Source organism: Argopecten irradians, chromosome 11 (genome assembly GCF_041381155.1).
Source record: "Argopecten irradians isolate NY chromosome 11, Ai_NY, whole genome shotgun sequence".
Classification (NCBI taxonomy): Eukaryota; Metazoa; Mollusca; class Bivalvia; order Pectinida; family Pectinidae; genus Argopecten; species Argopecten irradians.
Window position 1 is genome coordinate 14,330,178 of NC_091144.1, and position 8,765 is coordinate 14,338,942.

The 8,765-nt window shown below is 34.7% G+C and overlaps 1 protein-coding gene across 1 annotated transcript in view; it reads right to left on the reverse strand.

Annotated features, from left to right (window-relative positions):
• Nucleotides 1-2,370, reverse strand: part of LOC138334810 (G-protein coupled receptor dmsr-1-like) — a 147,986-nt gene extending 145,616 nt beyond the window's left edge. The window contains exon 1 of the mRNA XM_069283563.1: nucleotides 2,193-2,370. The gene's annotated coding sequence lies outside the window, so the exon portion shown is untranslated. The remainder of the gene's footprint in view (nucleotides 1-2,192) is intronic.
• Nucleotides 2,371-8,765: the final 6,395 nt, after the last annotated feature.

Genomic DNA, 8,765 nt, shown 5'->3' on the forward strand with positions numbered 1-8,765 from the left:
AAGGATTAAAACGATTTTTCTTCTCCTGCTCGACTTTTCCGGATACTTTATGGTCACAATTAAATACGTTTCATTGCCAAAGCAACTTTAGCTTTGCTGAAAGAGTGATATGTCGGGAAAAATGTCGGATGCTTAGCCTAGAACGCAGTCCACAGAACACTTTCGATCAGATTCGATTTCACGTATTAGACGTCGTTTAAACCTCAAGTTCCAACACAATAACTTTGAAACAATGAAGACAACAACCTACTGAAAGCAAAATCCGTCGTCGTGGAATCGGTTCAATGTCCATTATGAGTATATTAAACTTATTTCTTGTAGGCCACGACATGTTATCACTAATAAAAGTAATTAATTCAACATATACTGATGTGTTTTTCCGGATACTGCGTTTTTTCTCGTGACGAGTCACCGTTTGATATAATTTGTGTCTGTGTTATTGAAAAAACTTGTATTTAATGGTCACAATGCACCCATCCAATGTAAACATCTTCAAATTACTATGCGTATGCAAATACTTGATATGAACGAATGGGATAGATACCAAGGATTAGCGTGATGGGAATATACTTGATGGTATGATACAATGTTAACATAGTATCCCTCTTCTCCTGAAAGTTGTATTTCTTGTAATTTTCACCCACCATCACAAACTCTCATAAAATACACAATGTGTGAATATGGATGCTTATATATGATGGTTCAGATCCATGAAAGCATCAAAATACTATTGACATAGCGGTAAATGTCGCATGAAATATCACACGTTTTGAAAGAACGCCACAGTCAACGCCATGTTTCAAACTTTCGGGTAATATAAGAAAACCGAGTTGCATCATGTCACCGACATCGACGATAACCGTATAGATCGGAACCTCTCGCGCGGTATCACGTGGTCAATATCGGCAATAACCGTACAGATCTGAATAAATCGGAGCAGTTCCAAAACTTCTGAGCTATTTTAATTGTGAACACGTTAAAAATCAGTACTTTAGTTTAATTGTTTAATAACTTTGCGATTACGAACTTTACAGAAATCGGTAAATATCTTAAGTTTAAAACTTAGAGAGGCGGAGAAAAATATGTAGAACGCTCTAAAACATTTTCTATGCCAAAAATACAACAAGTCACAGACCATACAACTTAAATGTAATAATGATGCTTGGTTATTTCCCCTTAACGTGATATGCCACAGTTTATAAAACTGGGAGTAGCCACTACTGTTTAACTTAGTAGAAACAGAGTGGGACGACTGGTTTGCTCTCAGTAAATAGACCTAGGTATAGTGATAGTGCGATAGCAATAGTACTCAATACCATACGTCATACGGAACATTTCCCCTTTTCTGTCTCTATTTTTCAAATATCGCAGCATATGAGTGTCGACTTTCAGAGAAATGTTTAAGTCATTAGTGTGATTAAGATATATTGAATCGATATTTTATCACTAGCATATCATTAATGCTTTGTGTTAAAATTTCCCTTTATCGACTTTGAGATTTCCAGCTTAGATATTAACATGTAACTGGACCATCGCCAGCTGTTTACATCTTCATGTTTCTATCACGAAGGATCAATATCATTGCTATCCAAATTACGTTTACATCTCTTTAAACTACGTATGAGATCTGTGTCAGATGTTGTGTAAATATTTTTATGACGAAATTTGATCAGTATTTAATAATATCAGTTAAAGTATCGCCTCGGTTTTTCTAGCAGACGGACTGTCACTAAAGTCCCCCATGCGATATTGACTATCGTTTGGGATAGACATAACATCCCTTAGATATTATCTAAAATCAATTCATACCTTAAGATATATAACTATTGAACAGGAAAAAAATGTTGATGTCCATTTTACTTGTATCCTTGAAATTTTATTTCGTTTTCAAAATGCTAATACCAACAAGTAATACTCCAATTAGAGCAGTATACGTATACGTGTAGCCGACTAGACTAAATCAAAATACATGATGATATGGACATAAAATAGCGATATTTGTCATGATAATACAAAAAAAAACCACATACCTTATACAACCTTTATATATTATTGACTACCTTGCCCTGAGGTACCAGTCCATCATTCGGATAATACACGTTCTATTGTTGTGTGCCATGTGGCGAACATCGACCCGATGGCATAACCGCTGCACAATGAATATAGACAAAACAGCTTGCCAAATGACGTACCTGCTGCAAATCTGTCTCCCCAAACGCAGCATTTAATCCGTTGGCACTATGCTTATTCTTCTCGCTCTTAGGAAATGTATGTTTTTGTCGTGTTCAGTCATTCATCACAGATTTTCATCTTTATATGTCTCCAGGAAAGTAACCAAGCATTGGGTATATTTGCACACACAACAATCCTTCATAACGCGCGCGTGCATGGTGATCCAGTGACACGTGTGGTTTAATAGCAGCCGGGTTATTTTGAATAGATGAACACGCTGTCCTTCCGTAAAATGTGATCGTCAGTTATGCATTATTTATATTTCGTACGCTAAACATATCTCTTGTGCTAAACCATCCAAACGGCTCATATAGGCTGTTATAATAAGAACTGTCCAGCCCACAGGCTTGTATTTCCAGGCAAATTATATACAGAAAGAAAATAGTAATTGTCACGCGACCGTTAGCAAGAGCCTTTCCAGGATACTCTCTCCCGACAAATCATTTGTTAGCAATAGAAACGGGCTATTCAGTTCATCATCTCCTGCCAAAACATCTAGATCAAGTTCCTTGCTGTGAAATTCTGGGGAAACAACATTTATTGTTTTCGAAAGTAGCATTAATTGTTTCAGTGAGTGCGTTCTGTAAAACATTTGTCAACAAAAACAAGCCCCTTCACGAAATTTTCTATCTGTTGTTTTTAGATTTGGCATCCACGAAAATCATTTCAAAAATGTGTTATATATGCATTGTCGTATTATGTAGTAGGGTTTGTAATGTGTAAGAACTATATCTACATGTCTATCGCAGCATTCGTATATATGGTAGTATGTAATACTGTTATGGATGGCCCATTTGGATGCAGGCAAAACAGCTGAGCGTTTAATCTGAATTTTTGTCGCATGTACCAGGAAACAAGACAGAATTCCCGGAGGAGATTGGCACGCTACAAGTCCATAGGAGAGCACAAATATTTCCAATGTATAAATAACACTATAATGAGAAATCTAAATAATGCAAAAATGAATTGTAACAACAAATTACCCCTAACGAACTCATATATAATGGATTTTCACTATTGATGTTTTTTTTCTGATAGAATCAAATATAAATCATGTGATAAATAAAATATTTATAACAGAGTCCGTATCTCTGTTATTTATTGCAGATTTTATTGGGAAATGACACATCTGCATTAAAACATACACAGGAGAATTGCAATACAAACTGCCTTGTTGTGGCGAGTCGGTGAACTGTAAATACAATTAATAGCAGTAATGTAGATCTCCTCTATCTCTCGCAAATAACATTCCGTTAATATAACGCCAAGAACAGTTCGGTTATACATGGCCAATCTCGATAAATCCGCCGCATTACCTAATGTCGACCAAGCTGTCAGAAATGTACATGTATAATTTTGATGAATCGGGACAGCTCTTCCGATTTAAATTTCAGTTTCATTTGATGCAACGATGTCGAAAGACTCCTAATGAGGATGAGTGAAGGAAAAAACCTTCCCGACGTCGTAATTTCCGTTTTAATGCATGTCAATACATTTAAAATCTGACATGCCAAAAAACATCAAAAGAAAGACAATGACAAAGCGACCTAGATGAAATGATCTGTTTCGTGCTGGTGCTACCAATACAACTTACAACACTACGTATACAGTCAACAAATGCAATATAAAAGTTAAAACCTTGAATTTTCGGTTAAAGGCTTGAGGGTCCATAATTCACTAAACCATTCATTCACATAACTTGTGTTTTTGCTGTGTTTTGATCGGCCGATCATTCTCTCGGAAGTATTTATTAAATGCATATCAACCCCTAATTCAGCGGCGAAAAGCATGTAAGGTTACTTTACTGAGTCCAGATACCTTTCGCGAGTCCAATAGTCTGTGTTAAAAATAGATCGAGGGAATCTCCCCTTAAATTTGACGTCATAATCACTTTTGACGTTTAGTCGTATCCAAATACAGCGTTAAGGGACTTTCCTAATTCAGTGACGAAAGGTTAATCTATCATGACGTCATTAATCGACACCATGTGAGGGAAAGGCGTCTCGTTTACTGCCTACTATGATGATCAACTCCAAACGTCAACAGAACCGGAAAACATACAAGAGTACGGGACGGACAGTTGATCCAAAGGTAAAACATTCATATTCTACCAGCCGTAAACAGATTTTGGATATTTGTCAAATCTTATTATAGGAGAAACTACATAAACTTTCATATATTCTTTTATTTCAATGGCCATTGTCTTAAGTGATCGAAATAAAACGCAGTCTATGAGGACATTCTTATCTCTTTTTTTCATTTTAAGGAAGAAGCTAATGGAAACCTATTTTACATTTCAATTTGTTCCGCGATAATGATAGTGATTCATGATTACGTGTTTTCTTCGATACAAACTTTATGTCCGGGTTAATATTTGATTCTCCTTCATTTTATTAATGGAAAACAACGTAATTACTGTAACATGGATATGCATGACATTTGTGTAAATCTGTAATAAAATCAAAATGTTATGATAAAATTGCATACAGGCTTACAGTAGGCCTAATTTATTTGTCATCTATCAAACTTTTATAATACGATACGATGATGCCATCTTGTCATTATACCAGAAAATCCCTTACTTAATGTAGCACACGTTGTGGTAGAACAACCATCTCTTAAACATTACATTGATATATTGAATTTAATAATGATAAATTGCTACCACTGACTGAACCATTTGATTTTTAATGTTGTATCCAAACTTCCTACTTTAGTTCTACATCACAGAGATAGCCTGCTGCCCTATACCTAACTGTAGGTACTGTATTCTTTGGACATCTTGTCTCCTCCGTATGTAATCATTACATTGATAATGTTTAAAACACACGCACTCCAAGTATTTGTTTCTATGTAAATTTCCTTATGGGGTTTTGTAATGATAGATGCCTCTTAACATTTACGTGATTTATGAAAGAAGTGTACTTTGAATGCATAAGCAGAAATCATGAAGACACAAATACATAAAGAAGTGTTCAATAAGCTCAACGCCCTCATTAACTCAATATAAAGCTTCTGCTGCTGAAATGAAATAATTGAGAACGCGGAACGCTTTCTATGAAAGCAATTGGATTTTAATGCATAAAGGTGTCCGTTCACCTGTGGACTAAGCCTATGATGATATTGTTCTCCTGATTTCGATTCCCTCTTGCCCCCCAAGGCATGTAGAATTCAGAGGCTAATAGAGATATAATTTACAGTAATGTTGTAGTCTCGGCCATGTGTAGGAGTGATGGCGGGTTGTGATCTACACGGAGCATGTTTTCTCAGAATCCATTTTGTAATTCATTGTAATATGACCATGATTGAAATCTGAGTAATGTAACCACTGCTTTGCCCTGTGACATATCTCGTGCCTTAATTTCCTTTGTACATTTTGAATTAAGAGTGATTGTGTTGATGTGACATTTTTCCAATCGATTTAGGAAATTATTACATTTTAAATGTCATTAAATAATTTTTGCGTGATATGTAGATTAGAATATAAATATAAAGGGCTGAGTCATTCAATATGATAAACATACAAAAAAATAAACAAAAATCTATAAACAAAAAGGCATGGATGACTAGTCTAATACCAAATCATTGACTTGTGTCCAAGATAAAATGCATATTATTTGTTCTCAAACCGCAAACAACACATTTCTTTTTATATCGTTATTTACGTACACATGTATCAACTCCATTTTTTGGAAGCGGAGCAAATCGTCGTAAGTAAATCGATAAGTCGAAGACAAAGCCCTACATCGTTAGAAACGCTGTCAAAATTCCAAGGCATCGGGATATGTTACAGCAATTTTAGAAAGGAAAGTACAATTTCGGATATAAGAAAAACTGCACTCAGGTTTCATGCCGCCAAATGTTATCTTACAACATACATATATCGAACCTACTTTCTTCAAAATTAAACCTTAAAGTAAGAATTGTGTCTATCATGGGAGTCCTGTATTTGTACCTATTGAGATATGTGTAATACTAGTATAATGTTAACCCTTTACAATGATTTTGTTTAAGTGCACGTGTACAGACAATGCTGTTGAAGATCACACCAATGCATTATCAAACTAACAATGCTGTGGATGATATTGTCAGTGGTGATAGATAGGTTCAATTTTACTCCCATGTCTTTAAATTATGAAATATTACTTTGGTGTTGGTTTTGATTTAGGCTCTTGTGGTAGATGTCCGCATGTGTTTGTAGTTGGTACGTCTGGAAACCTACTTTATCTTCATATTCATTGTAATGGGTTTCCCTCAAAAATACATTTATCCTACTTCCACAACACTTACATGGAATTTCATATCCCTGCCCGGAATAGTGTAAACTATTCTAAATTATAGTGGCTTTTTTACTTTCGATCTATAAATAGCTAAGATTTGATGAAAACAATGGGTTTTATTTTGAAAATATACATTCAATATACCTCTTATGGCTAATTGAAAATATTTGTATATTGAAAATCTCAAGTAATGATAATGAAACAAGTTCAAATAACATTGCGTTAGCTAATTAGCAGGTATAAATATTATCGTTCATATCTTCATATTGCAGATAGACTTATCCAGGGTAAATAAACACGTGCATGATACATGTTTATTGTAAAAAATAACCTAATTGTAACCTCTTTTCTGACTGTATGAAAGACATGTGCTCAAAAACCGAACTGGGAGTAGCTAATAATTTCAGTAATTAAGTTCTTATAAATGAGAAAATACATAGTATTTCATATGCAGGGTATCACCCTCGACTAAATTAGATAACGCCATAGTAAAGCCTTTTCTGTAAATATATCTAGTGATACATAGGAAGGAATATGCCTATCCTTCACGACTTCATATGAATTTATGGTATACTCTGTTGACATTTCAGCTTCTCTATACCCATGATAACTGAAGTAACTAGTCCATTAAACAGGATATTACACAGAGTAAATGATACAAACAACAACATGTTGTCATAGACGACAAAGTACAACTGGTGAGTATTGAATTGTATTTTTGTCACCTCTATCATTGTTGTTGATATTATTGTCCATATTCGCTGTAAGAAGATAATATTACCCCTATAGGTGAACATAGACGGGTCTGATTACTTTTCCTATACATTTTATTTCTGCTCCCATTGGGTGGCAGACCAGAACGAGGCTTATGCAGGCTGAACACATTTCTTCGCGAATATTCGTCATTAATTTAGACCTACGCAGTCATATAATTATATAATCGATTGTCCGTTAGGATTAACAAAAACAATCTTAGACAAAATCCTTAAATGTATCCGTGTTATCTATTAAATACATCAACATCCTTCATATAGTTTAGGCATTGTTTTCTAACTTCTTACACAAGACAAGTCTTTACCAATGACCAACAGGAACACGGTTCAGAACGCAAAAAATATAACCTACATTAGATATGTCTAAAACTGGAGTTCATACGTACTTGTATTTGTATTTTGCAGAAATTCCAAAATACAGCATTTCTAAATCCTTCGATTCATATGATAAGTCGTCCAGAAGAAGTATTCCTTTATAAGCATGCTAAGTGATTTATTGTATACATATCACATGTAATAACAAAAGAAAGTAGGTTTACTGACAACCCACTCACCGAACACATCAATAACAATCAAAATATATCAACTTTGGGTTTTTGATTTCTTCGAAAAACTGCAGCCATTTCTCAATTTTGAATGAGACGTCAGCATGACTTTTCGTCTATAATCAGAACAATTCTCCAGCATAATAGTATCATAATTTTTCGTCAATCAGCAAGATCCGCCAACAATCAATCCTCGTTTAATAAATAATTTATTCATATTGATTATAAATGTTATATAATTTCTCAAACGTAAATTTATATATGTGGTTTTTTTCGATTTAAAGTTATGAAAAGGGTTCCGGTATAAATCTATAACCAACGCCCCGTTGCGTATCACTCATCACAAAGACAGATGCTGATTTACTCCAGGCTTTTCAAAATAGACCAAGCCACAGATGTCATGGTTCGGGGTATTCGAAATTCCTTCCTCAATGAATAGCATCCACCAACATGTGCTCTCATTATTGGTCCACAATAAACATATTTTCTAAGGTTTGCTTGAGATATATGCTTCGTGTAGATAACTATTCATTAAAAGGGTTTGAAGTAATTCTGATTACGGAATATTGAGATTATACAACTTGTGTGGAAGATTAGAAAAGTACAAATACATGGAAACCCATCTCTTTGAGAACGGTCTCCTCTTAATCATCAGTAAGTTAATACTAATAAACTATTATGTGTAATGAGTAGTACTTTGGTAGACTGTTGTATGTTTGCCATTGTATTTCCTTAATCTTCCTATAACGAACAATGGGTCCATTAATAGCGTTTTGTTTATAATGGATACCGCCAAAAGTACCGAACAACACACCTCACTCGGTCATAATATACTGACAATGGGTAAATCATGGCACTCTCCTTTTGTTCTGAACATTAATGGAGAAATAAAAATACGGGTTTCTCGGTCAGAGGCCGATTTCTGAAGGCTAAAT